The sequence below is a fragment of the Lithobates pipiens genome, unplaced genomic scaffold (assembly GCF_037356315.1).
Source record: "Lithobates pipiens isolate NorthernLeopardFrog02 unplaced genomic scaffold, aLitPip1_a1.2 Scaffold_22, whole genome shotgun sequence".
NCBI classification, from domain to species: domain Eukaryota; kingdom Metazoa; phylum Chordata; class Amphibia; order Anura; family Ranidae; genus Lithobates; species Lithobates pipiens.
In genome coordinates, this window is record NW_027507784.1 from 113510674 (window position 1) to 113525785 (window position 15112).

The 15112-nt window shown below is 39.8% G+C and overlaps 1 long non-coding RNA gene across 1 annotated transcript; it reads left to right on the forward strand.

The window, feature by feature from the left end:
* Window positions 1-434: 434 nt before the first annotated feature.
* Window positions 435-14906, forward strand: LOC143925436 (uncharacterized). Its single transcript, XR_013261978.1, has 3 exons — window positions 435-761; window positions 12196-12252; window positions 14244-14906. It is a non-coding gene; the product is annotated as an uncharacterized LOC143925436 (long non-coding RNA).
* The last annotated feature ends 206 nt before the right edge of the window (window positions 14907-15112 follow it).

A 15112-nucleotide genomic window follows, 5' to 3' on the forward strand; every position in this document is an offset into this window, starting at 1 on the left:
TCAAACTGAGTCAATACATCATACATGCATACAATCATATTTTGATCAATCAAATTATGAGATTACAACCACATTATATCGATTTATTAATTAACTGTTGATCAAAATCCTTCTTCCTCATGTGTGATATATTGATCAAATGGGGTGTAAACTATAGATCAATTATTCTGATCGGAGATCGATCAGAAAATAAATCAATCATTTATTGAAACATGTACGGCCAACATTAGTCCCTCTGTAATCAGAGCAAAGCCCTACAGTCTCTAAGAGGTCTTCTAAAGTCATAACATACCTGGTGATCCTGCCAGTCCCTTTCAAAAATAACCCCTTACAATTTATTACTGACCCCACTGGGTAAATAAACAGATTTGTCTTTGTATGGTAATTTTGTGTCTCTTCTTTGACTTGGGAACTGCAGAACACCATGCCACGCTCACTCTAGTCTCTACTCTACAAGGTTTCCTGGGACCTGTAACATCCTCTGAAGACTCCACCTTCACCTCAAGCCCTCTTCTTTGGGAGAGGAGGACCAAGCAATACTTCATAGTCCCATGGCACACATTCCTGGATAAGTTCTCGAAGTTTTGGTGCTGCAGCAACAACCAGCTGGATACTGGTTCAAGTAGATATTTGTCAGCACACCACAAAAGTGGCGGCCAAATGGATTATTTATAACATGATCACAACACAAGGAGAGGGCAACGTTTCGGAGTCATGCAGGAACCCTTCGTCAGGCATGTCACATGACTGCCACAAAAAAGGTATTCCATTGCGTTTTTATTTATAGAAAAGTGTGTGTAGAAATTGTGTAAGCAAAATTATTTGGCTGAATCTTTGCAAAGTTTCTACTTCTGTGAGTAACAGCACTTTTTGCATCAGGCTGACATAACTAAGCCACTGTCTTGCAATTTCAAAAAGCATCAGTGCTGCCAGCATACCATGCACAGTCCTTCAGTTGGGCACTGGACTGCCTATAAAGTCTCAAAGAGGCATATATAGACCTCATAGACAGTCCAAAGGCCAACTGAGGCAGCATTCAGATCTTCTTCTCCTTGGAACAAGCTACAGTTAGCCCTATCAATACATGCCTAAAATAAATGTTTCTTGTATTTATTAACCAAACAATCAAATTCCAGCTGTAATATTCCTATTGAAATATGAAAAGAAAAATCATCTCTGGTCAAGGAACACATATTTCCTTACAGATACTTTGGAAAATATAGTTATAGAAACAAAAGAAAAAAATTGCATAACTTTGCTAATGAATTGAGATTGCAGAAAGTACATACCAATGTCTTGGTCTAAATCAGCCATTCTCAATTGTATAATCCCAACTAACTCTTGCAATAATTTTCAGATCTCCGGGAACCCCAGCTAAAAATAATTCATCAGGGGTCAGTGGGAAGTACAGTGCCTTGAAAAAGTATTCATACCACTTGAAATTTTCCACATTTTGTCATGTTACAACCGAAAATGTAAATTTATTTGTTTGGGATTATATGTGATGGACCAACACTAAGTGACATGATTGTGAAGTGGAAGGAAAATGATAAATGGTTTTACATTTTTTTTACAAATAATTATCTGCAAAGTGTGGCATGCATTTGTATTCAGTCCTCCTGAGTCAATACTTTGTAAAACCACCCTTCGCTGCAGTTGCAGAGGCAAGTCTTTTTGGGGATGTCTTTACCAGCTTTGCACATCTAGAGAGTGACATTTAATGCCAATTCTTCATTGCAAAATAGCTCAGCTCTGTCAGATTGAATGGAGAGTGTCTATGAACTGCAATTTTCAAGTCTTGCCACAGATTTTAAATTGGATTTAGGTCTGGACTTTGACTGGGCCATTCTAACACAGGAATATGCTTTGATCTAAACCCTTCTGTGGTAGCTCTGCCTGTATGTTTAGGGTCATTGTCCTGCTGGAAGGTGAACCTCTGCCCCAGTCTCAAGACTTTTGCAGACTCTAATGCCGCGTACACACGAGCGGACTTTTCAACATCCAAAGTCCGACGGACTGATTCCGACAGACTATTCGATCGTGTGTGGGCTGCAACGGACTTTTGATTTACCAAAGTCTGACGGACTTTAGAATATGGAACATGCTTTAAATTTTCCCGACGGAACTCCGCCGGACCTGGTCCCTTCGAAAAAAATTTGCTCGTGTGTATGCTATTCCAACGGACTAAAACCGACGCTAGGGCAGCTATTGGCTACTGGCTATGAACTTCCTTATTCGAGTCCAGTCGTACGTCATCACGTTCGAATCCGTCGGAGTTTAGTGTGATTGTGTGTGGCCAAGTCCGCTCATTCGAAAAGTCCGTCAGAACTCTGTCGGAACTCCGGCAGAACTCCGGCAGAACTCCTTCGGAAGTCTGTCGGACATAAGTCCTCTCGTGTGTACGGGGCTTAACAGGTTTTCTTCTAAAACTGCCCTGTATTTGGCTCCATCCATCTTCCCATCAACTCTGATCAGCTTCCCTGTCCCTGCTGAAGAAAAGCATCCCCACAATATGATGCTGTCAACACCATGTTTCAGGGTGGGGATGGTGTGTTCAGAGTGATGCACAGTGTTAATTTTCTGCCACACATCTGACCAGAGCACCTTCTTCCACATGTTTGTTGTTTTCTCCCACATGGCTTCTCTCAAACTGCTTCTTACTGCTTAGACTTCTTATGGCTTTCTTTCAACAATGGATTTCTTCTTGCCACTGAGCTGTGGATCTCTGCAGCTCCTCTAGAGTTACCATGGGCCTCTTAGCTTGCTTTTATGATGAATGCTTTCTTTCCCTGGCCTGTCAGTTTAGGTGGACAGCCATGTCTTGGTAGGTTTGCAGTTGTGCCATACTCTTTCCATTTTTGGATGATGGATTGAACAGTGTTCTGTGAGATGTTCAAAGCTTGGGATATTTTTTATAACCTAACCCCGATTTTTAAAGTGTTCCACAGCTTTATTCCTGACCTGTCTGGTTTGTTATTTGACCTTCATGATGCTGTTTGTTAACTAAGGTTCTCTAACAAACCTCATCACAGAACAGCTGTATTTATACTAAGATTAAATTACACACAGGTGGACTCTATTTACTAATTAGATGGCTAATGCAAGTCCGGCGGGAAGATTGGAGTGCAAAACTACTTTCTAAGTCCGCCGTACTTTCGGGTCAAAAAAGTATGCCAGAGGCTACACACGGGGGGATTGTCCGGCGGACTTGAGTTTGCCGGACTTTTCCACCTGATTATTTGATCGTGTGTACGCGGCATTAGAAATGCTCTGTCGAGTGTTGTTTTAGTTCCTAGTAAACAGATAGGAAATGTTGATCCAGCCTGAACTTCACATAATGGTGCTTGCAGTTTCAATACAGGGTTTTTTATAGTTATTTATATGTGCAAATGTGGTTGAGGTATGCCATCACAGTGCTTGTAAATGGAAATATTTGAACTGCTGAATTATAAAAAGAATATGCTAGAAAATTTTATATACTTATCACTACACAATTTCTCTGATTTTTATGGCATCACAAACACACAAATCAAAAGATGAAAAGTGTCCAAATTGTGGGATACAATTAAATGAGATGGATGTCCTGCCTGCCTGCCTCACATCCATCTCACATCTATGCATAATGTGTAGTGACAAAAAAAATCTAATACAGTTTGACTGATTGTCGAAGTCCTCCAACTACTCTAAAAAAACAGAAAACCAATATAACAATAAGAACCCAAAAATAAAATACATATACCGTACGTATGTACTGAGGTATACAGTATATGATATATATCTTTTTTTGCTGTTTAACTACTTCAGCCCCGGAAGATTCGGCTGCTCAATGATCAGGCCATTTTTTGCGATACGGCACTGCGTTGTTTTAACTGCCAATTTCGCAGTCATGCGATGTTGTACCCAAACAAAATTGCCATCCTTTTTTTCCCCACAAACAGAGCTTTCTTTTGGTGGTATTTTATTATCTCTGTGGGTTTTTATTGTTTGCACTATAAACAAAAAAAGAGTGACAATTTTGAAAAAAACACAATATTTTGTACTTTTTGCTATAATAAATATCCCCAATTCTTTTTAAAGAAAGCTATTCTTTTTCTCAGTTTAGGCTGATATGTATTCTTCTACATATTTTTGGTTATTAAAAATCGCAATAAGCGTATATTGATTGGTTTGCGCAAAATTTCATAGGGTCTACAAAATAAGGCAAAGATTTATGGCATTTTTAGTATTATTTTTTTTTTCACTACTAATAGCTGTGATCAGCGATTTTTATCAGGAATGCAACATTATGGCGGACAGATCGGACACTTTTGACACATTGTTGGGACCATTGGCATTTATACAGCGATCAGTGCTATAAAAATGCACTCATTACTGTGTAAATGTCACTGGCAAGAAAGGGGTTAACAGTAGGGGTGATCAAGGGGTTAGCTGTGCTACCTAGGCAGTGATTCTAACTATGGGGAGATGGGACTGCCTGGGTGAGGAGATCGATCATTGTTCATACTTAGTATAAACAACTGATCGCTCTCCTCACCCCTGAAAGCACGGAGATCTGTCTGTTTACATTGACAGATCTCCATTCTTTCTTTGGGTGGAGCGATCGCAGGTTACGTGCATCGGCTCTGGTGTGGCCCTCTCTTACCTGTTTACTGTAGCTATAGAGACAATAGCCTATTCAAACTGTGTAAATTGAATACAACAATAGTATCTACATTCCCATTGTATCCAACAGCATTTGTTTGAGAAATTCTGTGTCTGAATGCTGTTCCAATGTTATAATAAAAATAAAAATAAATCATATTTTAGATCAAACGTAACACAAGTGGTTCTAAAGTCAAAATGTTTTTTACCCTAATGCATTCCTTTAATGCATAAAAAACAAACCATAGGCTCCTGCTACTGTCAGTCAAAACCTGTGAGGAGGGGGCGTGGCTTTATTTTTAATTTTTTTGTTCAGCAATGGGGATCAAGATGTGTGGATGCAGGAATTCTCTCCCTGGGTCCTGCTGCTATCAGAATACTCTGATCAGTAGGCTGCAGCTGCTGATTAAATTTGTTTTTCCAACTTGTTCGTTCAACAGAAGTCAATTAAATAATCAACTTCTGATGAACAGGGCTGGTCAAATTCTGATTGATATATTTATAAACCTTGTGAGCTGCCAAAGCTAAAAACTCAAAAATGAAAAAAATCCAAAAACTAATAAACATAACATAAACATGTATACCCAATGTTCAGCGCTAAGAATTATGCAATATACTAAAACTCTAAAAATGGTAATATAAAATAAATAAACAGATAATTAAGTAAAACATCCCCAATTATAGTGCAGGTGCTCATTAGCAGATGAAAAAAATGCAAGTGTTCAGTGTGTATATGTACAGTCCTCAATATTGATAAGCAAGAAAAAGTCCATAAATGTATCAAAGAAAAAAGGTGAAACAAATGGCGTCTTCATGCAATGTGCACACTCCCCCTTTAGGTATGCCCTCACCCTAAGGACTTTAAAAACAAGCCTGTAGTAAATGGTAACAGCTTAGATGGTCATCATCCATATAGTGGCTGGCTAGTGGTAAACGCAGATCCCATATTCACTCCACCTCCTGGTAGGAACGCTGATCAATAAAACCACAACTACCATCTGGTATCTTCAAAGATCACCTCATATGGAATAATAGAGTCGTGCAATAGTGTAATTCCATTTAAAAAGATGTAATGGCAACTAAAAACTCATCACATTAAAAACCGCAATGAGCTGTGCTGGTGTGAAAGGGTAAAATGGTCACCTGTATTTCGGTCTGCAGTCCCAGGGAACGGTGTTTCCCCTGTCCTATTTTCTCCACAGCACTTCCTAGTTCCTTGTGCATCAGACAGTCAGACTCCTCCTACCGGTTTTGTCACATCTCGTGACTTTCTCTGGGAGATATGATAATCATCATATCTCCTCATGTATGTGTTTTACGTCACTGATTTAGAATATATTAAAGACAGAGATAGTCAGGCAATTGGCATTTTCAAAAGGAGGTTAGCAATGGCAGCTGTTGTATTTCTTCCAGCATAGATTTTCTTATAACCCCTTCCCGCCGAGCATACACAGATGTGCGTACTTGGCTTTCGGGGGTTACAGGTGCGGGCATCATCCCGGTACCGTTTTTTAGAGCCGGCAATCGGCTTTCCAGCCATAACAACCGATGCGGCTAAAAGCCTCTCGGCTGTTATGACGGAGGAGCAGGAGGGGACATCCCCTTTCCCGCTGCCTCCCCCCGCTCTTACCGGGGCTCCCTTTCAATCGGGAGCCCCGATTGAACATCCGCTGCTTCTGGTGGCTAGGGAGAGACTGGCTTGAAGCCGTAAGCATCTTCATTCCAGTCTCCTAATCGTAAACATGGAAGCAACGTCATGACGTCACTTCCCGTTTACTCGGGCTGCCAATGGCGCTGGTTTTAAAAAAAATACAGTATTCAGAATCGCCGAAAATGGCGATCTGAATACTTTGAAGTGTAAAGGAGGGATCGGGGGTCTTTTGTCACCAGGGCTCAAGTCCTGCGGGAACGCATGGGAACAGAGTTCCTGTACTTTTTCCACAACAGGAACTCAGTTCCCCTTAGCAGCCATGTCCTGCAAGACTTTGAAGTATGCAAGCTGTGTGGCAGGTGCACACAGCTTGCAATAGTAAGTGCCGCACACCTGACCATTCAGGCATTGCCAGTAGGGGGACCCATGACAGCTTCCGCTTTGATCTACCTGTCAGTCACAGCTAGCTGATGGGTAGATCAGGTCCCTGCTGCTAAGAGATTGTATTTAGTCAGACCTTTTGTGATGCGCTCCTCCCCGCTGGCCCCTCCTTATTTTCTGTCTCCTCATCCCCCCCCCCCCCCCCAGTCTCCTGCATACTTGCTCTGTGTGTCCCGCTGAATCCCCCCTCCTCTATCTTCAGTGCCATATGATGTGAGAACCCAGAGGAGAAGCACAGCTATTCTGCTCACAGGACATGCAGGGAGAGAGGTGAGCTGAGGGAGGAACATCAGTTTGAGGTGGTAAGCTGAGCACAATACCTGGCAAAGTTTAATGCCAGGAGGGAAGTTTATGTGGAAATATGTGAAGGGTTGGAATAGCAGCGAGTGCGTGTTGGAGCCCTGCAGAGTTTGCAGCCCCCCAAGCTAACATATATCTCCTAAGTAGGAACACATCACTATCTCCCTAAGCATTCTGTCCAGATAATGTGCAGTTAATTTATGACCTTTCCGTTTAACCCTGTGTTATCCAAACTCTGTTCAATGAAAAGTGTAAACTCACCACATAAACACTCTATATACAAAATAAAATTCCCCAATAAAGATCAGAACATGATGTTCACATTTGCATGGAAGCACAATTGAATGAATGCTGATTATTCAGAGAATTACGTTATTTATGTTTTTTGAGGATTTTTTTTTTTTAATGTACTAACAGTTAAGCTTCATACACACAATACGAAAATTGGATGAAAAAAATACCACTTTTGAAGCGTTTGTGCATATGAGTGTATCATTTTTATTTATTTTTTGGTGGGGGAGTGGATCTTGGTTTGGAGTTCCACACTTTTTTCCCTAGGACTTGACCCCTGCTTGTCACCACCTATTACTGCCACAAGGGATGTTTACATTCCTTGTGACAGCAATAAAAGTGATCAAAAAAAAATATATATATATATATTTTTTAAACTATTTATTAATTTTAAAATAAATAAGAATTTTTTTTTTAAAGCGCCCCCGTCACCCCGAGCTCGCGCAGCAAAGAAAACGCATACAGAAGTCGGGCCCGCATATGTAAACCGTGTTCAAATCACACATGTGAGGTATCACCGCGATGGTCAGAATCTAGAATTCTATCACTAGACCTCCTCTGCAACTCTTACCTGGTAACCGGAATTTTTTTTTTAAAGCTTAGCCTATGGACATTTTTAGGTACCGTAGTTTGTCGTCATTCCACAAGTGCGTGGAATTATAAAGCGTGACAAGTTTGGTATCTATTTAGTCGGCGTAACATTATCTTTCACATTATGCAAAAAAATTGGGCTAATTTTACTGTTTCATTTTTTGTTTATTCATAAAAGTGTCCCTTATCCCAAAAAGTTGTGTTGAAAACACCGCTGCACAAATACCGTGTGACATAAAATATTGCAACAATCGCCATTTTATTCTCTAGAGTCTCTGCTAAAAAAAAAAAATATATATATATATATATATATATATATATATATAATGTTTGGGGGTTCCACGTAATTTTCTAGCAAAAAATATGGATTTTAACTTGTAAACACCAAATGTCAAAAATAGGCTTAGTCATGAAAGGGTTAAGCTTTACTTCATTTCTTTAGAATAAAATACACCTAATGTAAATAGGCACAGAGGATGGATTAATGTGTGAATTATTATAACGTTTTTACACCATTATATTTAATTTGGTGATAAGTGCAAAACTGTCAAAAGAAGTCATGCACTCTGCCAGTAGTAAAATGGTTTTAAATGGTTTTAGAATTTGCATCCCAGAAGCGCATCAATTCAGACTGTGCTGAAGATTTAAACATTCCGATTTAAGAGCTCGGAATGCAGACTTTGCAGGTGAATTTTTGTCATTTACTTGCAAAATTACAAGCTCACATTCACGCAACTGTGTCACTTCCAGTTTAAATCAAAGCTCTACTGGGTGATCGCCTGCAGTCACCAGAAGACACTCAGGTCTGAAAATGACATGCAATGCTACAAGTAAAATGAACATCGCTAATCCTGTATGGAGAAATACAATGAATCAGCAACTCTTTTTCGACATACCCCTCCAGAATAACCTTGGCTTAAAGTCTCCTAAATTCATAAATTTATTATACATTTCCAGTGCTTTTTACAGTTATATATTCATTAGATTTATCAATCTGCACTGAAACTTAATAGAAATTAATTTTTATAGAACAGTTTCTTTTTTAGGGGTTAAATTTTTGAAATAATCTAAAAGATACATCAATTATGAGAAATTCAGTTTATTTAAAAAGCTTTTTGCAGTAAGAATGTGCAATATACCGACACATTTTAATTCAGGTCAGAGGGCTAGTGCAAGTGAATTCAGAATGGTTGCAAATTTGCATATTGCTCTTTGTTTTATACAGTAAACGCTGTAATATAAAACAATATCAAAACCACAACATAAGATAGAAGGTCAAGGGCTTATTGAAAGAAAAATATATATTAGAATCAAATAAAGTGTTTTTAAATGCTAATTTGTTTTTTAGTTAAATTAAAAAAGATATTAAACCCACCTCTCTGTGTAATGGTATTGCACAGAGCAGCCCCTTACCTCCTCTTCTGGAGTCCCCCACCAACTCTAATCACTTATTCTTCTTATGAGTGTCCCCTGTGTCCCCTGTGAGTTTTGTGCCAAAGGGCTGAAAAAAAAAAAAAAAAGCAAGCTGTGTGTAGCCAGATTTACACTGGCTAAATTAAATACATAATATCACAAACATCAATCTTCCTACCCAGGTTGATGACATTGAAATCTCTTTATAATGCTATTTTGGGAGACTGTTTGTGTTTACCTACTACTGTTGGCTCAGCAAAATGTAACATACAGCATGGCTATAAGCTTGATGGGTTGCTATATTGAAACTATTTAGGTTTATTGGGTAAACTAGATAACATTCATGGCATGCTGCAAGATGTAGTAAACTCCAGCTGCTCTACTTATTGCTTGCAGGTAATTCCATGAGTGGTTGAAGGGTATTTTTAAAGGATATCTAAAGGTTAATTTTTTTGTTTTGTTTTTTTAAACAAACATGTCATACTTACCTCCTCCTTGCAGTTGGTTTTCCACAGAGTGGCCCTGATCCCCCTCTTCTAGGGTCCCTCAGTAACTCTCCTGGCTCCTCCTCTTTTCGAGTGCCTCATTGGGGAGCCGTTCTCCCTCAGGGCACTCATGTGGGTGTGCTCCTGTGTCCTGCTGCTACATCTATTGACAGACAGCTGGACTCGGCCCTGAGCACGGCTCCCATGTCATTGAATTTGATTGACAGCAGCAGGAGCCAATAGCTGCTCTGCTATCGATGCATTAAAGCGGTTGTATACCCGCTGAAGTTTTTTTTTTTTTTTTACTCACCTGCAAAGGAAAAGGCATAATGAGCTAGTATGCACCGCAAACTAGCTCACTATGAAATACTTACCTTAGAACGAGGCCCAGACATCTGGCCCGATCCATGCCGAGGGAGCTGACATGTTCCCTCTGCGTTTCTTCAGGCGCTGTGAGTGGCCGGAGCCGCGATATCGTTACTCCCACACATGCGTGCGGGAGATTTCCCTCCGGCAGGGTCTGGCGTCTGTTGGACTTTCAGCCGAGAATCCCCTGTGCGCATGCGCCACTGCAGTCAGCGGCGCATTGCGAGGGGAATATCTCCTAAACCTGTACGGTTTAGGAGATTTTTTTTACCTACAGGTAAACCTTATTATAGGCTTTCATGTAGGTAAAAGTCCCAAAATTGACTATACAACCACTTTAAGGTGAAAGACCCTGAGGGTTTACAACTCCCTTAAGCACTCTGCTACTTATGGATCTATGACCTTTTTTGGAGGCACACCAACGGGGACCTATTTCATCCTAAATTTGGAGAGATCATGTTCCATTTGCAACCATTCTTCTACTGGTTACCAATAAAGCCTAGTACTTATGCACTCTTCCAAAATAATGCATTCTCAATAAATTCCTATCCCACAACTTGCTATTTCTCCTGTCAGGAGCGTCTAGCACTCCTGGTCCTCATTCCAGCATCCTAGTTTTGGCTATGGCATTCTCATTGTCTGTCTGTCCACCTGCAAGGCTATTGATGTGGTCAGACTCTGGGTGGAGACCAAACCTGATATAAGCCAGCCAAGCTTGCAGTCTTATGCTTGTGATAGAGTGTATTATACCTGATTAGGCTACCTGTTTGTCTGCCCTGCTAGATTGGATCACCATGTTAACGACCTCAGATCAGATGATGACTGTTCCCTGAATTATGCTTGCCTTTTGACTTCGGACATTGGGGGTTATTTACGAAAGGCAAATCCACTTTGCCCTACAAGTGCAAACTACAAGGGCAAAGTGCACTTGAAATTCCACTTAAAGGGCACAAGGAAGTACAGTCACTGTAAATCTGATAGGTAGATCTGAAATGAGAGGAAGCTCTGCTGATTTATTTTTTATTTTTTATATTTTTTATTTATATCCAAAGGAGGAACATGTAATACATTACATATTGTCAATTGCATAAATGCATAGTTTATTTCTTATTAGCTCTCAATTTAAGTAGAGTATTCACATTTCTCTACTTATGCCTTTCAATATATGCATATTAAACTTTATACACTCATATATCTTCATTTCCAAATCCTCTCTCCCATGCTCTGCTGATTTTATTATCCGATCATATGCAAGCTAAGATGCTGTTTTTTATTTTCCTTGCATGCCCCCCTTGGATCTACAGCGACTGCAATTCCAAGTGCACTTTCAGTGCAATTTAAAGTGCACTTTGCACTTGTAGTTTGCACTTGTTGATTTGCCTTTCGTAAATAACCCCCATTGTCTCTACTATTTTGAACCTTGCCTGTCTGCCAAACGCAGGTAACTTTTTGATTTGCTCAGACCGTGCATGCTCTGGCGTGGTAGCCAGGCACTATAGCATTATGTATAAGTCCTGGGGGGAACCAAGTACTGGTGAGCCTGCTTGCCTTATGGTACTTATGGTAAAGGGGGCTGCTATAGGTGAAGAAGAGGCCAGATATAGTGTCTGACCACCTGCGCAAGGGGTAAGTATGACATCTTCATGGTTCAGCCATAAAATAGATCAGCTGTTCCTTTTTAAACAACAAGAATGTCACATCTTTGCACATAGTGACTAGATTAGGGAATACAATTGTTGGGGTGGAACATCATTTTATTTTAATTTTTCAAAGAATATTTGTCAGAGAATGACAAATATACTATATGTAAGTATTAGCAAACATGAAAAAAAGAAGGAAAGAGGAAAAGTATAACAAAGTATGGTATGAACAGCTAAAATTCAAAGTCCTGTGAATCTGCAGCCTAATGTGAAGTTTCCTTGTTGAGTGTGAGCTCTCTTGATCTGGGGGTAGGGGCGGTTAGAATGTCTGAGCAAAAGAGTTATTGACGAGTGAAATAATTTCCTGTTCTTATAGGGGAAGTCCCAGGCTGGCCAAGGACGAGAGACAAAAACAAAAATTATTATTTGTCAGGTATTTGAAAATTTATCAAAGTTTCTCTGAGAGCTTGAGTACTAAGCTGTATAACAAGAAAGTTGTACAATTGCTTGTAGTGCCTGAGTGGTAAAGCTTGAGATTGGAAAATAATCCCTTGCAGTGGGGCTGCACCCACACAGAAAGACTAATGCCGCGTACACCTGACCGAACTTTCCGGAAGAAAAGGTCAGACGGAATCATTCTGTCGGATATTACGATCATGTGTGGGCTTCATCTGACTTTTTTCTTCAAAAATTCAGACGGACCTAGAAATAGAACATGTTTCAAATCTGTCAAATGGAATCAATTTCTATCGGGAAAACCATTCATCTGTATGCTAGTCCAATGGACCAAATACGACGCAAGGGCAGCTATTGGCTACTGGCTATTGAACTTCCCTTTCTAGTCCTGTCGTACATTATCACATTCAAAACGAACAGACTTTGGTCCGATCGTGTGTGGGCAAGTCCGTTCGTTCAGGAGTCCATTGTAACTGTCGAAAGTGTGTCGGGAAGACTATCGGACCTTTTCTGACAGAAAGTCCAGACATGTGTACGCGGCATAACTGTTCATTGAGTCTAGGAGAGAAGAGAAGCACTTTTACTGATGAGCAGGCGCAGCCCCACTGCAAGGGATAATTTTGCACATTACAAAGTTGGGCTTTAATGGAGTTTACATGTTCTGCCTGTACCTATGTGGGTTTCCTCTGGGTTCTCCGGTTTCCTCCCACATGCCAAAGACATGCTGGTAGGTTAATTGGCCCTAGTATGTGTATGTATGCATGTGAATTAGACATGTGCATTTTGTTTCGTTCCGATTCGAAATTCGGACAAATTTTCATTATTCGGACATTCGGATGCATCCGAATTACGGAATTACAATGCTAACGAATTCAACCGAATTCGGCCGAAATTCGACTCAATACCGGATTCGAAATGATTTGAACATGATTCGAAATGATTTCAACCGCATTCGAAATGATTTCAACATGATTCGACATTATTTCAACCGCATCCGAAATGGTTTCAACATGATTCTAAATGATTTCAACCGCATTCAAAATGATTTCAACATGATTCGAAATTATTTCAACCGCATTCGAAATGATTTGAACATGATTCGAAATGATTTCAACCGCATTCGAAATGATTTCAACATGATTCAACATTATTTCAACCGCATTCGAAATGGTTTCAACATGATTCGAAATGATTTCAACGGCATTCAAAATGATTTCAACATGATTCAACATTATTTCAACCGCATTTGAAATGGTTTCAACATGATTCTAAATGATTTCAACGGCATTTGAAATGATTTCAACATGATTCAACATTATTTCAACCGCATTCGAAAATATTTTGTGGCCCGAATTTAGGGCCATGTATCTCGGTGCTAGAAACTCCAAATTTGGAGTTTCTAGCACCAAGTGACCCCGAGATACATGGCCCTAAAGTCGGGTCACAAAATATTTTTGAATGCGGTTGAAATAATTTCGAATCATGTTGAAATCATTTCGAATGCGGTTGAAATAATTTCGAATCATGTTGAAATCATTTCGAATCCGGTAGAAATATTTTCGAATTTGGTTGAAATATTTTCGAATGTGGCGGATTTTTCGAATTCGGTAGAAAACTAAACAAAATCTGAAAACGAATTTAAGGAAGTTAACAAATATAACTAAACGAAATTAATGAATTAACAAATTAAAACGAAGCGAAACTAAACAAGTTTTTTCCTTTTGCACATGTCTAATGTGAATTAGGGACTTTGGATTGTAAGCCCTTTGAGGGCAGGAACTGATGTGAATGTACAATATATATGTGCAAAGAGTTGTGTAAATTGACAGCACTATATAAGTACCTGAAATAAGATAATGAAGGAATAAGGTATAAATGGGATTGATTTTTGAAGAATTGTTCTGTCAGCTTGTCTGTTATGTTTCTAATAGTCATTCTATTCACTAGTCTTTCTCTTTGTCTTTATAGCTAAAAGGCCAGCAGCAGGCATGTATGCATCCAGTCTACTACCTCCTTAAAATAATTGCAGAAAACCAATTGCTAAATGAGAAAATCAAAAGATCCTTGGATACATTGATCCTCTGGATAAGATTTAGATATTGGACAGTTTTGTGCAAGAATTGTGAGACATGGAGGCATTCCCCCAAGCAATGTGTTAACGAGGCTTCTACCAGACTGCACTTATGGCAGCTTTTGAGATATGGATCAAGGGCCTTTAACTTATCAAAAAAGTCAAAAGCATACTAAGCTCTTTGTGTGTCAGGGCTGGGCTCAGCCCCTCCTTCTCTGAGCTGGCCTCTCAGGTGTCGGCTAATTGCCAGCTCCTATCTCTCCGCAGTTACTCAGCTGTTGATGATATCCTGCTCATCAGTCCTGCCTACTTAAGCTGTCCAGTCCAGAGAATCTCTGCCTTTGCCTTGGTCAACATCATAGAAACTATCTCCTGCGATCCTGTTCAAGACTTGCTTTGCTGACATCCCTTCTGGCTTCAGATCCTGCTTGCTGTTCCACTACATTCACCCCTGACTTCTGGCTTGGCTGACTATCCATTCCGCTTACTGAACTTTGGCTACGTTTTGACTACGTTTGTTCTTTTTACTTTTATTATTAAACAAGTGTGATTTAACTGTACTTCTGTCTCGGCCTGATTTCATGGTTTCTGACTATGTGTGATCCTGAATTGGGTTTCCTTACAGGTCTTGTTTATAATACACGTTTGTACTTGCAAATAAATTTCCATATTACTCCCACATACATCCTCTGTGTTAAAGGCCAACTGCTTCTTGTGTACATTAGTCTTCTCTATCAGTGGTAAACATTTGGCAAGAAAATTAGGG